This window comes from Schistocerca piceifrons, chromosome 5 (assembly GCF_021461385.2).
Source record: "Schistocerca piceifrons isolate TAMUIC-IGC-003096 chromosome 5, iqSchPice1.1, whole genome shotgun sequence".
Lineage (NCBI taxonomy): Eukaryota > Metazoa > Arthropoda > Insecta > Orthoptera > Acrididae > Schistocerca > Schistocerca piceifrons.
In genome coordinates this window covers 17,673,456-17,688,991 of record NC_060142.1, presented here as the reverse complement: position 1 = coordinate 17,688,991, position 15,536 = coordinate 17,673,456, and the positions used below count along the sequence as shown (strand labels likewise).

At 45.7% G+C, this 15,536-nt stretch overlaps 1 long non-coding RNA gene across 1 annotated transcript in view; it reads left to right on the top strand.

Annotated features, from left to right (window-relative positions):
* LOC124799307 overlaps positions 1–13,857 on the top strand; it is a 321,075-nt gene extending 307,218 nt beyond the window's left edge. Inside the window, exon 3 of the long non-coding RNA XR_007017011.1 lies at positions 13,796–13,857. This is a non-coding gene — a long non-coding RNA (uncharacterized LOC124799307). The remainder of the gene's footprint in view (positions 1–13,795) is intronic.
* Positions 13,858–15,536: the final 1,679 nt, after the last annotated feature.

The following is a 15,536-nucleotide window of genomic DNA, read 5'->3' as shown; positions in this document are numbered from 1 at the left end:
TGATCAATTTATTTTATTTTCATATCAATTTGGTATCGAAATTGTTCTCACCCTGCCATATGTACCTACTGCTCTACGTACATCAGTGTGCTATAACCGCTGACAGATGGCACGTGGCAGCATGGCAGTGGACTGTATACAAAGCGGATCTCTGGAGAGTGCGGAAAACAGTGCATTTGTTTTCATTATCCGAAAACGGAGCGAGTTATCTAACATTAAAAGGGGACGATCACCGCTTTAGGGCCAAGGGTAGAAGCATTTCCGAAAAGAGTAAATTTCTAGCTCTTCGCAGGTCGCGGTAATTAAAGTACACGGTGCGTGACGAATTTGTTGTTGTTGTGGTCTTCAGTCCTGAAACTGGTTTGATGCAATACTCCATGCTACTCTATCCTGTGCAAGCTTCTTCATCTCCCAATACGTACTGCAGCCTACATCCTTCTGAATCTGCTTAGTGTATTCATCTCTTGGTATCCCTCTACGATTTTTACCCTCCACGCTGCCCTCCAATACTAAATTGGTGATACTTTGATGCCTCAGAACATGTCCTATCAACCGATCCCTTCTTCTAGTCAAGTTATGCCACAAGCTCCTCTTCTCCCCAATTCCATTCAATACCTCCTCATTAGTTATGTGATCCACCCATCTAATCTTCAGCATTCTTCTGTAGCACCACATTTCGAAAGCTTCTATTCTCTTGTTGTCCAAACTATTTGTCGTCCATATTTCAATTCCATACATGACTACACTCCATACAAATACTTTCAGAAACGACTTCCTTACACTTAAATCTATACTCGATGTTAAAAAATTTCTCTTCTTCAGAAATGCTTTCCTTGCCATTGCCGGTCTACATTTTACATCCTCTCTACTTCGACCATCACTACGTGACGAATACGACCTCCAAAACCGTTGTTGAAGCAGCTTTGGTACACTGCGGGCCACAAATGACAGGAATGAATGATGGCTGTGGAGTTGTGTACGGTCGAACAGATAACAACTGTAGAGGAACTCATCAGCTACATCAACGAAGAAGCTACCGATAGCATCTCCGCAACGACCCTTTCAATGACCACTGCTGCGTAAGGATATCTGCAGCAGGCGCCTCGTTCGCGCACCCACGCTGACTACTGTTCATCGGGGACGAAAGTTGGAATTTGCACGGCATTACTGCAACTGGATGTCCACGTAGTGGCCACAGATGAATCACATTTTATGCTGTATCGGACGGACGGACGGCCATTGGCGTGTATGACGTGACACGCCTGAAAGCAAACATCCGGAATGGTACAGGCCAGAGAAGGGAGGAATGTGGTCTGGGAAATGTCTTCGTGGCATTCTCTGGGTGATCTCGTCGTTTCTGGAAGCCAAAATTGATCAACAAAAATATGCATCTATCCTTGGGACTACGTCCATCTCTATATGCAGTTTGTTTTTACTTGGGACAATGTCATCTACCAGCAGGACAATGTAGCGTGTTATCCAGACCGCAGCACACTTGTGAGGTTCGAAGAGCAGCAGGATGACTTTACCGTACTGTTCTGGCCAGCAGACTCCTCAGATTTAAAACGATCGAGAATCTGAGGGACCCCCTCGATCGGGCTGTTCGCGCCACGGATCCTCAACCAAGAAACCCGGCGCAGCTGGCCGCTGCACTGGGTCTGCAAGGCTCCACATCCCCGTCGGTTCCTCCCAGAACCTCACTCACTCTCCTCCAATAGGTCTCGTGGCTGCTCGCGTTGCAAAGGGTGGTTGTTCTGGCTTTTGGCAGGTGGTCACATTACTGTCACTCGACATTGTAAGTCCTCTGTAATTTGAATATCGCGGCTACATTCTATGCACTTGATTCTCGAGACGTGATACCATTACAATGCACTGACATTTTAAAGGTCAAAATAAATTAAATTGTTACCATCGCACCTTTTCGTTTTGAAAACGAATAGACTCTGTCTGAAGACTTTTTGCGGTTTAGGAATGATTCACTGAAAGCTGTTAATAGGCATGTGTACGTTATGAAAGGGGTGGATCAAAAAGTATATATATTCTGTGATCTGAACTGGAAGTCTAAATCAGCACAAACGCAGCGTAGTTCATGTGACTTAGCAAAGCCTCCGAGCAACAGGTTTATCTCTGAAACCGTTGTTGCACTAGGTCTTCTTAAACGTAACCGAATCTGTGGAAATACGCGTAGCTAACAACAGAATGTGTTTTGATAAACTCAGTCCCTTGGAATATGCCGGCAGTGGTGGCTGAGCGGTTCTAGGCGCTTCAGTCGGGAACCGCGCGACTGCTACGGCCGCATGTTCGAATCCAGCCTCGGGCATGAATGTGTGTGATGTCCTTACGTTAGTTAGGTTTAAGTAGTTCTAATTTCTAGGGGACTGATGACCTCAGATGTTAAGTCCCATAGTGCTCAGATCAATTTGAACCCTCAGAAACGCAAATCGTACAGTCAACGATCCACTCATTCATAGAGACTAGTGCGAGCTGCTACCCATCATCTGCTGTTCACATGAGGTAGAAAAACAGTATTTGCTTAAGTTCTGTATTCATCAAATACAAAGCGTCGTCGAAGTTATAGTGTACAAAATGTGTTGAGGGAAGTCACTCCAGCAGAGAAAGGTTTAAGAAACGAGTGGTGGTTGGAATTTAAATCTATTGTAACAGTTACACACATTTTAGGAATGCATTAACTTTACTCTTATATATCACTAAAATCGGGGACTCCTGGACGGGTTTCCTTGGATCTTCTACTCTGTGGCACGGTATTGGCAACACCGTCCTGTTAGCTAGGTACTTAAGGCTACGAAACCACCACTCTTTCTGTGTACCTCTCATGGCAGAGTGTCCTTTGGAAGACTTAACATTATACCGTTCGTCCACGTTTCCTTAGAGCTATCCAAATGATTGGAACAATACTCGGATGGTCCCCATTTGGAAGGCAACCGTAGAACAGACACAGGCGAAGGCTTCGCGTATGTCACTGAGAACAATATGTTGTAGACTCTTGGAATAAATTTCGTTCTCCCGTATTGCGACCATCCTAGTGACTAAAATTCTTCTGTCTGAATCGACATAGATTCCGCAAACAGTGATTTTGTGGGATCCAGTTTGCACTAGTGGCCTCCGAGACACACAAAGCAGTATCCAGTTTGACGGCTTCGTACGGCATTCAGCTCCACTCAACAAAACACAAGACTATGGAATATGAAATCGGCCTTGCGGTGGGATTTGGGAGCTTCTATCAATTGGGAAAGAGCACCTATAATTGAGGGAAACATTCAGGAGTAAAATTCCGCAGGTAAAGTAAAGTAAGGGAGACCGGGGAGAAAGTGTTTGGGTTAACATCTGGGAGAGGGGTGCCAAGAGATAAGGAAGCATTGTGGTGCAATGAAGAGGTGTAGAAGGTTGTGAAGGAAAAGAAAGACGCTACGAGGAAGTGGGATATGTCCGGAAGTGCTGAAGATGGGCAAGCATACAAAAGTGCGAAGAAGTAGGGAAAACGAGCCGTGGCTAAAGCTAAAGCTGAATCAGGAAGAGAGGCATACGAACAACTACAGAAAAATCTGCATATGAGGCAACTGATACGGATAGGCAAATCATGAGATAAAGCTTCTAAGGATCTAACAGCAATAAAACAAATGAAATATGAAACAGGAATAATTCTGCATGACCATGGAAAAATAATCAAAAGGTGGTTGAATTATTTTGATAAATTGCTGAATGAAGAAAATGTAAGAGTGAAAACTGAGGAAGAAGGGGCAAACGAAGGATTAACGATGGGTACAAGTAGAGATGAAGTCGAACGGGCAGATGAAAAGATGAAAAATGCGAAGGCAGCTAGCCCAGACCAGATTCCCGTTGAGGTATGGAAGTGTCTCTGTAAAAAGGGAATTGAGCTCCTTTGGGATTTAATGAAGAAGAGTTGGCGACAGGAGGAGATGCCAGACGAGTGGAGAACTAGTGTACTGATGCCAATATTTAAGGGGAAAGGTGATGTGCAGAACTGCAGTAACTATAGAAGTATTATACTGATGGCACACACAATGAAAATTTGGGAAAGGGTTATAGAAGCAAGGTTACGCAAGGAGACTGTGGTGTGTGAAGAACAGTTTGGGATCATGCCTGGAAGAGGAACGACAGATGCAATACATGCTTTAAGGCGGATAGTGGAGAGACATGGGAGCTACAAGCCGATCTACATATGGCTCTCATTGATTTAGAGAAAGCATATGACAGAGTACCAAGGGACGATATATGGAGAAGCATGAGAGAGCAGTGCGTGCCAGAGAAGTGTGTGAGGTTAGTGAAGGAAATGTACAGAGGAGCAATGACACAGGTGAGAAGTATTGTGGGCATGACAAAGGAGTTTCCAGTAAAAGTAGGGTTACATCAAGGGTCTGCGCTTAGTCCCTACCTCTTTGACCTGATTATGGATGTGCTGGTGAAAGATGTGAAGAAGGAAGCGCCGTGTTTGCGGATGATGTGGTTCTTTGTGAGCAGAGCATCGACAGACTTGAGGAAAAGCTGGAGGATTGGAGAAAGGCACTAGAAGAAAGAGGGATGAAAGTTAGCCGGACAAAGTCAGAATATTTAGCACTGAAGGATGTGCAGATGTCTTGTAAGATCCAGGATGATGAGCTGAAATCGGTCTGCAGATTTAAATACTTGGGGTCTAACATACAGAGGGACGGGGACGGAGGACTGGAAAGCGAGATACAACATCGAAGAAATTGCGGTTGGAACAACTGGAGAAAAATGAGTGGAGTGTTGTGTGACAAGAAGGTTAGCATTTGGTTGAAAGGGAAAGTGTACGAGTCGGTGGTAAGGCCTGCGAAGATATAAGGGGCGGAGACATGGCCAATCGCAGTAGCCCAGGAAAGGAAGATGGAAGTGGCGGAATTGAGGTGGATGTGTGGGGTAACAAGGAAGGACAGGATTAGAAATGAATTTGTTAGAGGAGCTGTGAAAGTGGGACCATGGGGAAGAAAGATACAAGAGAAAGACTAAGGTGGTAAGGACACTTACAGAGAAAAGGGGAAGAGTATATCGGAAACAAAACTGAAGACCTAAAGATTGAAGGAGCGAGAAGAAGAGGAAGACCGAAGATGAGGCGGAAGGATAAGATATCCGGAGACCTAAGGGAGAAAGGATGGAAGAAGGAAGAGGCAATGGATAGAGTACTATGAAGAAGGATCCAGAAAAGCAACGCCGACCCTACGTGACGTGGGACAAGGTGACGATAAAGAAGAACAAAAGAAGAAGAAGATTCAGGAGTAAAAGTAGCATCAGACACGTCCCTGGAGACTGTTACGTGACCACTTCGGTTCATAATATACGGGGAGTCCCACCTTACTCTGCCACCTCATATATTGTCCGAAAAGAAAAAAAAAGTGGAGAAAAAATGCAACGGCCCAGGGATGCACCTATGTCAGGAGCTCACACAATGAGCAGGAATATACAATCCGTAATTGTAAACAAACATCACTTTCATCAAAAGTTACTTTTAAAAAAAACTTTTTAATCACTCAATTATTTTTATCTACTAAATTGAAAACGAGATGTACAGTTAGTGACAGCAGATTTGTTTTCCTTGTTCTAAACCTCATACCTTATGGACTATACAGACTTCAATGATTGATAACAGACCTGCAGCCTCTGCCGTAATTCGCGGAAGAAGTGTTGCCGATAGTAGGCTTCTGGACAGTACATGCAACCAGCATTACGGCATTACAGCATTACCACAGAAACTGTGACACCGTCCCAATTATTTAAAGCGTAAGTCATGGGTGTCCAACCCGCAGCCCGCGGGCCGCGTACGGCCCAAAGCAAGTACCAATGCGGCCCACGAAGACAGCATCTATCACACGGTCGCTAAGAAAACTTCCATGCAATTCTGTTTATGTAAACTTCCTATAAACAACCAGCTAACTGAAACACCCGCCACTCGATGCTATTCTGTTCTTGATCCATCCCTTTTTTTTCCTTTCTTCTTCAGCAGTTGTCGTTAGTGTTAAGTACATTATGTGTGGCACAGAAAAATTCGTCTGATGCCACTGTCGCCCAGGTATGGTTAAAGACTGGGCACACTTGGTCCAATTATTCCAGAAAGTTTAGCGTTTAGAGCAGTGAAACCAAGCCTGCCATCGTTAACAGTACCTCTAGTTTTCAATTTAGTAGAAAAATGTCATACATGATCCAATTAAGAAAAGGTAACTGTGTGTTGAATGTGGTGTTTGTTTACCAATAGGAACTGTGCATCGTTGCCTATTGTGTGAGCCTCTGACATAGGTGCATCCCCGCCCAACTGCGTTTTTCACACATTGTTTCACTTCGGAAATACACTCCTGGAAATTGAAATAAGAACACCGTGAATTCAATGTCCCAGGAAGGGGAAACTTTATTGACACATTCCTGGGGTCAGATACATCACAAGATCACACTGACAGAACCACAGGCACATAACACAGGCAACAGAGCATGCACAATGTCGGCACTAGTACAGTGTATATCCACCTTTCGCAGCAATGCAGGCTGCTATTCTCCCATGGAGACGATCGTAGAGATGCTGGATGTAGTCCTGTGGAACGGCTTGCCATGCCATTTCCACCTGGCGCCTCAGTTGGACCAGCGTTCGTACTGGACGTGCAGACCGCGTGAGACGACGCTTCATCCAGTCCCAAACATGCTCAATGGGGGACAGATCCGGAGATCTTGCTGGCCAGGGTAGTTGACTTACACCTTCTGGAGCACGTTGGATGGCACGGGATACATGCGAACGTGCATTGTCCTGTTGGAACAGCAAGTTCCCTTGCCGGTCTAGGAATGGTAGAACGATGGGTTCGATGACGGTTTGGATGTACCGTGCGCTATTCAGTGTCCCCTCGACGATCACCAGTGGTGTACGGCCAGTGTAGGAGATCGCTCCCCACACCATGATGCCGGGTGTTGGCCCTGTGTGCCTCGGTGGTATGCAGTCCTGATTGTGGCGCTTACCTGCACGGCGCCAAACACGCATACGACCATCATTGGCACCAAGGCAGAAGCGACTCTCATCGCTGAAGACCACACGTCTCCATTCGTCCCTCCATTCACGCCTGTCGCGACACCACTGGAGGTGGGCTGCACGATGTTGGGGCGTGAGCGGAAGACGGCCTAACGGTGTGCGGGACCGTAGCCCAGCTTCATGGAGACGGTTGCGAATGGTTCTCGCCGATACCCCAGGAGCAAAAGTGTCCCTAATTTGCTGGGAAGTGGCGGTGCGGTCCCCTACGGCACTGCGTAGGATCCTACGGTCTTGGCGTGCATCCGTGCGTCGCTGCGGTCCGGTCCCAGGTCGACGGGCACGTGCACCTTCCGCCGACCACTGGCGACAACATCGATGTACTGTGGAGACCTCACGCCCCACGTGTTGAGCAATTCGGCGGTACGTCCACCCGGCGTCCCGCATGCCCACTATACGCCCTCGCTCAAAGTCCGTCAACTGCACATACGGTTCACGTCCACGCTGTCGCGGCATGCTACCAGTGTTAAAGACTGCGATGGAGCTCCGTATGCCACGGCAAACTGGCTGACACTGACGGCGGCGGTGCACAAATGCTGCGCAGCTAGCGCCATTCGACGGCCAACACCGCGGCTCCTGGTGTGTCCGCTGTGCCGTGCGTGTGATCATTGCTTGTACAGCCCTCTCGCAGTGTCCGGAGCAAGTATGGTGGGTGTGACACACCGGTGTCAATGTGTTCTTTTTTCCATTTCCAGGAGTGTATATGAGATGGCAAAGTTAAGCGGGACATACTGAACATACATGAGTTACTGCACGACGAATTGAAACACAGCCTCTGGTGGTCTTAAAACAGATGCATTAATATGTCCTCTGCATTGCTTTCATTGTAATTCACAGAAGTATCTAGATAATATATCCAGTATTTTATTTCAGTCCACTATGCAATGAATTTCGTTTATCGATAACAACACGAGATACTACTTTATATAATTTATTACCTATATTATATGTATTATTTACAAAATATTCCACGTACTGTGCTAGAGCTCAGTGCTTTGTTGTAGAAACCCACTCAACAGCTCATCAACGCATTCATCTTGAGTGAGATCAGATACTATTAAAGAAAAGAAAATTATCATGAGATAATGTATTGAAAAATGCGGCGTAAATTCGAATGCTAATGACATCAAAAATGTGACCATTTAAACTATAATAGAAGAGATATATCCAGCATTCAAACTGCTAGTCACTTCCAGTCGTGTTATGCTGTCTTAAATGACAGCTATTACTGATTAGGAACATGAGATATTTATTGAAATATACACCAAAATTGCCAGCTCTTTCTCTTCAAAAGAAGACTGGCTCAGTCTACAGCTGGCGGACAGAAAGAAGGGTGGAAGACATTTGTTACGAAACTCATTGGTGAAGGGAAAACCTAGATATCACAGACATATGTGTGATGTAAGGCGGCTATTATAAACAACACCTTCTCGCGCTGTCGTAATGTCTCCTTGTTAATCGTTAATCGTCATGTCCAAAATGAAGATAGTAGCTTTTGGGTGCTAGCCAGATACCACAGCAGGGGTGGGGGGGGGGGGTGGAGGGGGAGGTGGCGGCCTTGAGGACGAAACCCGGCGGTGGGGCTGCATGCAGCTGTTGAGAGCTGCAGCTGGCCAAAGACGCCGAGACCAGGCATTCGACGCTCTCGCCGGGTGTGCGATTGTCTTGCGTTTATGGGAGCGTTAACTTATCGTCCACCAGCGGAAAACGTACTCAGTTGTAAATTAAACAGTTGAAAAATACGCCTGTCGGAATACAAAAATGGCGAGTATGCTCCTACTTAAAAGACAGTGACGGGAACAGGTGAACCAGCTGTCTCACTCCTCATTCCGTAGTCCCCACCAAAAATTTTGGCATGGGAATATATTCGCGCTCTTTTAATACAGGACATTCTAACTCCTTTTACCCTGTCTCTCTTTGCAGTGTGGTCATCATACTCAGCATCTCCCTGTCACTGCCACTGTTTATATATGCCTCTCTTTTTTTTTTCCATTGGCACTTTCTCATGTTTGTCGCTCCCAATGTCACTGTCTTTATCCTTCTCATTCACTCTTCCTCGCCACCGTTTCCTTTTTTGTCACTTTCGCTGTCTCTTTGTTCCACTGACACTGTCTTTGTCTATTCCTTCTCCCTCCCTTTGCATGCGTCCTTTTCTTTCTCGCTTACAGTCGATTGTCGTTCTCATCTCCACACATGTTCCTGCAGATGATTTGCAAGGGGCTTGACCCCTTGACCTAGAAACTATAACTTGAGGATGGAGGAAGGGAGTAAATTTTTTCGTGTGAAAATTCGTCGGTATGTAAAGGACCAGAACCACTATTTAGCCATCTCTCTTTTTCGTTTCTACTGTCTACTCTCTCATTTGCTCCACACAACTCTCTTTCCATTTTCGCTGTCTCTCACTTGCCATCAGTAGCTCCTCTCTCTCCATGGCGCCCATTGCTATTGTTTTCATCCATTTGTCTTTCTCTTTCACTGCCACTTTCCCTCTTCCACCGTCAATATCTCATTCTCTCCCTCTGGCACTGCATCTTCTACCGTCACGTCTCTCCACTACTGTCTTTCAGCAAAAAAAGCTCGAAGATGTTCTCATGCCAGAAGATTTGGTGAGAAGGGCGGGAACGAGAATTAAGGCAGATGGTTCTCTACTTTCCTGTTAGGGTCGTTATAACAGGAGCAGATCGACCTTTTTTGTGCTCCCTTACGTGCATTTTCCAGCTGGTCCCATTCCTTGCACTGTGACAGAAGGGAGTGCTGCTTATACAAACATCAAAAAAAGTTTTTCATCTCCTGGGTTCCGAGAGTTCCGGAACCTATACAGAAAATTGCAACAGGGATTAACATAAACCACGTTTCCGTCCTTTTAATTGTTCATGAAAAATACACATTTCGTGTACCACAATACAGCCAGACCTTCAGAGATGATGGTCCAGACTGCTGTACACACCGGTACCTCTAAAACCCAGTAGCACGTCCTCTTGCCTTGATGCATCACTGTATTAGTCGTGCCATACTATCCACAAGTTCATCAACGCACTGTTAGTCCAAATTGTCCCACTCCTCAACGGTGATTCGGCGTAGATACCTGAGAGTGGCTGATGGGTCACATCGTCCATAAACAGCCCTTTCCAATCTATCGCAGGTACGTTCGATAGGGTTAATGTCTGGACAACACGATGTCCACTCTATTCGAACGATGTCGTTATCCTGAAGAAAGTCATTCACAAGATGTGCACGACGGGGGGGGGGGGGGGGGGGGGCAAATTGTCGTCCATGAAGACGAATGCCTCGCCAATATGCTGCCGATATGGTCGCGCTATCGTTCGGAGAACGGCAATCACGTGTCTTGCGGCGCCTTCCATGACCACCAGCGACGAACGTCGCCCCACAAAATACGACCCCAAAACAGCATTGAACTTCCAGCTTGCTGCACTTGCTGGACAGTGTGTCTAAGGCTTCAGCCTGACTGGGCTGCCTACAAACACGTCTCCGAGGACTGTCTGGTTGAAGGCATATGTGACACTCATCGGTAAGAGAACGCGATGCGAATCTTGAGCGGTCCGTTCGGCATGTCGTTGAGCCCATCTGTACCGCGCTGCATGGTGTCGTGGTTGCAAAGATGGACCTCGTCATGAACGTCGGGAGTGAAGTCGCGTATCACTCAGCCTATTGTGAACAGTTTGAGTCATAGCACGACGTCCTGTGGCTGCAAGAAAAGCATTATTCAACATGGTGGCGTTGCTGTCAGAGTTTGTCCGAACCATAATTCGTAGGTAGCGGCCTGAGTGAGACATGTCATCGACAGTTCCTGTCTCTCTCTATCTCCTGCAAGTCCAAACATCATCGCTTTGGTTCACTCGGAGACGCCTGGACACTCTCCTTGTTGAGAGCCCTTCCTGGCACTAAGTAATGCGGACGCGATCGAACGGCGGTATTACCGTCTATGCATGGTTGAACTACAGACAACATGAGTCGTGTACCTCCTTCCTTGTGGAAAGACTGTAACTGATCCGCTGTCGGACCCCCTCCGTCAAATAGGCCCTGCTCATGCATGGTTGTTTACATACTTGGGCATGTTTATCGACATCTCTGAACAGTCAAAGGAACTGTGTCTGTGATACAATATCCATAGTCAGAGTATATCTTCAGAAGTTCTGGGAACCGGGGTGATGCTAAACTCTTTTTGATATCTGTACAAAACGAATTCAGAAGTCAGTAAAGTTTTGGCAGTTTATTTAAATACTTAGACACACTGATATAGTTTGGCACATATAAACAAGAGCCAAATATCCCTAATACAATGTTAAAACACTATCATCTCCCATCCATCGCAACTTCAATTTCGAGTACTTTGCATAAAAATGCATAACTATTTTAGCCTATACCAGAAGACAGAGCATACCAAAAAGTACGACATTTCATGTGCATGTATAAAGAATGTCGAACAAGGAAATAATTTTTTTGTAAGGTGCCTACCTCGCCAGGTGGCATCACTGAATGATTTCTCTTTTAAGTCAACCTGTATGGCTATGAAATGAACATTATACAGAGACAGCAAGATATAAAGTATTACTGGAGAAAATGAGACGCAAAAAGATAGTTCTATGAGGTTATAACTCTTTCGGCAAATACACTACTGCCCATTAAAATTACTACACCGAGAAGAAATGCAGATGATAAACGGGTATTCATTGGAGAAATATATTATACTAGAACTGACATGTGATTACATTTTCACGCAATTTGGGGGCATAGATCCTGAGAAATGAGTACGCAGAACAACCACCTCTGGCCGTAATAACGGCCTTGATATGTCTGGTAATTGAGTCAAACAGAGCTTGGATGGCGGGTACAGGTACAGCTGCCCATGCAGCTTCAACACGATACTACAGTTCATCAAAAGTAGTGAATGGCGTGTTGTGACGCGCCAGTTGCTCGGCCACCATTGACCAGACGTTTTCAATTGGAGAGAGATCTGGAGAATGTGCTGGCCAGGGCAGCAGTCGAACATTTTATGTATCTAGAAAGGCCCGTACAGGACCTGCAACATGCGGTCGTGCATTATCCTGCTGAAATGTAGGGTTTCGCAGGGATCGAATGAAGGGTAGAGTCACGGATCTTAACACATCTGAAATGTAACGTCCACTGTTCAAAGTGCCATCAATGCGAACAAGAGGTGACCGACACGTGTAACCAATGGCACCCCATACCATCACGCCAGGTGATACGCCAGTATGGCGATGACGAATACAGCGTCCAGTGTGCGTTCACCGCGATGTGGAGAAACACGGATGCAACCATCATGATGCTGTAAACAGAACCTGGATTCATCGGAAAAAATGACGTTTTGCCATTCGTGCCCCCAGGATTTCTCAAAAATGCCGCCATCCTCTAGTGTCGACGCAGCACACAAAGCAGGGTGCTGTTAATAGCAAGACTTATTGCCATAAACCGAAAATAAAAGCGGAGGCATACTCTGCTATGCCTCAGGGAGCGACGACACACTACTCAGAAATACGCCTCTCTCTGCAGGTGTGAAGCAAGTGATGAGTTTAGAAACTAGAAAGGAAGAAAGAAATAAAGACAGAAATGAAGGCAAAATAAAAACAGGGACGGCAGCACACACAAATGAAAACGAAACTGGCGAGATAATCCCATCGCCCATAGAATTAACGAAGTAATAATCCTCTAAGATAGATTATGTGTTTTCTAATTTCCCAATAATTTCCCATACAAGGTTCACACAATTCCCATGTTACCAATTGACATATCATTAGTATCATGGAACAGTCTACTCTAGTGATGCCCAGAAGGCCAATGTCAAATCCTGGGTATAGGCAAGTCAAGGGTAGTTTGAAAGTCCGAGTGACATAGCTCCAGGGGTAAACTCAGGCAATTCCTGGACGAGGTGCCTTAGTCAACCCGGAACACCTTTTGATAACCATGAACCATTGCAACTTTCAGAAATCTTGCAAAGGTTCGTCGTTGAGTACACCATCGCAGGCGCTCCTGTCTGTGATGCAGCGTCAAGGGTAACCGCAGCCAAGGTCTCCGAGCTGCTGCAAACGTCATCGAACTGTTCGTACAGATGGTTGTTATCTTGCAAACGTCCTCATCTGTAGACTCAGGGATCGAGACATGGCTGCACGATCCGTTACAGCCATGCGGATAAGATGCCTGTCATCTCGACTGCTAGTGATGCGAGGCCGTTGGGACCTAGCACGGCGTTCCGTATTACCTTCCTGAACGCAACGATTCCATATACTGCTAACTGTCATTGGATCTCGACCAACGCGAGCAGCAATATGGCGATAAGATAAACCGTAATCGCGATAGGCTACAATATGACCTTTATCAACGTCGGAAACGTGATGGTACGCATTTCTCCTCCTTACACGAGGCATCACAACAACGTTTCACCAGGCAACACCTCTCAACTGCTGTTTGAGTATGAGAAATCGGTTGGAAACTTTCCTCATGTCAGTACGTTGTAGGTATCGCCACCGACCCCAACGTTGTGTGTATGCTCTGAAAAGCTGATCATCTTCTTCCTGTCGGTTAAATTTCGCGTCTGTAGCAGGTCATCTTCGTGGTGTAGCAATTTTAATGGCCAGTAGTGTAATATAAAAGAAGTAGTGAGTCATCAACATGACAAACACATGCCTGAAAGAACACGAGCTTGTAGACTGTGAAGTGGAGTGGTGTGTCTGGGAGTACTGCGGTCTCTGTGTGCAGACTGGGCTGCGTGGAGCCATGTGGAGCAGATCACCAGAACGGGGACTCCCCGCGGCTCGCAGGAGGTGGCCGGCCTCGCCAGCCAGTCCGTGGCCGCTGGGGGTCTGCGCATGCGCGTTCGCCGCCTGCCTCTGCGCGGCGCTCGCTGTGGCGGTGGAGCCGCCTCAGCACGGTGAGTGAGCAGCCTGTAGCGTGCAGCGTGCAGCGTGCAAGGGACGGGCCAGTTACTCTCCGGCCTGCTTGCCTCGCGGAGAGGAGATGTTCAACATCTGTATATGTGACATACATAGCATATGTAAATACATAAAATTCTCTGCGGTTTTACGCTGTACAACCCTATGGAGGATGTTAAGTTTATCAGTGGTAATCATCTGTGTGACTTGTCTTACGTCCCAAAACATGTTGACAGGATTATTTGTTCACTGCATTGCTCATTCTCGCTTCACATTACACACTGAACAGCAAATATAAGAGAGAAATTGCACTTAATACTTTTAAAACTAATGTGTGTCAATTTAATAAAGGAAATAAATACCATCAGGACGTATTCTAGCACTTCTTCCTCAGCCGACATTATCCAAATCACCACCCTTAGCAGAAGTGCGGAATCTTATTTTCCCTATGTGTCTGTACTAACAAGCCACGTTTCTGACAATTTACCTGAAGTTGTCCTGAATGTTCCTGAGTTAGGCTTTAATGTCGTCCTCTCTTCATTCCCCCTCCTGTGGAATGTAGGTAGTTCTTGACCCCACAGTCCTTCTTTTCAGATAGTTAGTAAGCAGCAAACCACCGATTCTTTACAGAACCGAACTTTCCTGCACGAAACAACCTCAAGCTTCTGTTTACGGCACTTGAAAACTGAATTAATGTATTAAATATTTCACATTAAGTACCTAACCTAAAGAAAGTTTACAAAAATTTTGAAATTTTGTTTAAAGTTTACTCCTAGTCTATAAGTGTGCTCATTATCGAGTGTGCATGATTGTTTTAAGAAAACCCAGCTTTCCACACATCTCAGTGTTTATGATATCATTACTCCACAATTATGTGCTTGATTTACGATGTTAAAATTTCGTAAGTATGTTGTTGTTGTTGTGGTCTTCAGTCCTGAGACTGGTTTGATGCAGCTCTCCATGCTACTCTATCATGTGCAAGCTTTTTCATCTCCCAATACCTACTGCAACCTACATCCTTCTGAATCTGCTTAGTGTATTCATCTCTTGCTCTCCCAATACGATTTTTACCCTCCACGCTGCCCTCCAATACTAAATTGGTGATCCCTTGATGCCTCAGAACATGTCCTACCAACCGATCCCTTCTTCTGGTCAAGTTGTGCCACAAACTTCTCTTCTCCCCAATCCTATTCAATACTTCCTCATTAGTTATGTGATCTACCCATCTAATCTTCAGCATTCTTCTGTAGCACCACATTTCGAAAGCTTCTATTCTCTTCTTGTCCAAACTATTTATCGTCCATGTTTCACTTCCATACATGGTTACACTCCATACGAATACTTTCAGAAATGACTTCCTGACACTTAAATCAATACTGGATGTTAACAAATTTCTCTTCTTCAGAAACGCTTTCCTTGCCATTGCCAGCCTACATTTTATATCCTCTCTACTTCGACCATCATCAGTTATTTTGCTCCCCAAATAGCAAAACTCCTTTACTACTTTAAGTGCCTCATTTCCTAATCTAATTCCCTCAGCATCACCCGACTTAATTAGACTACATACC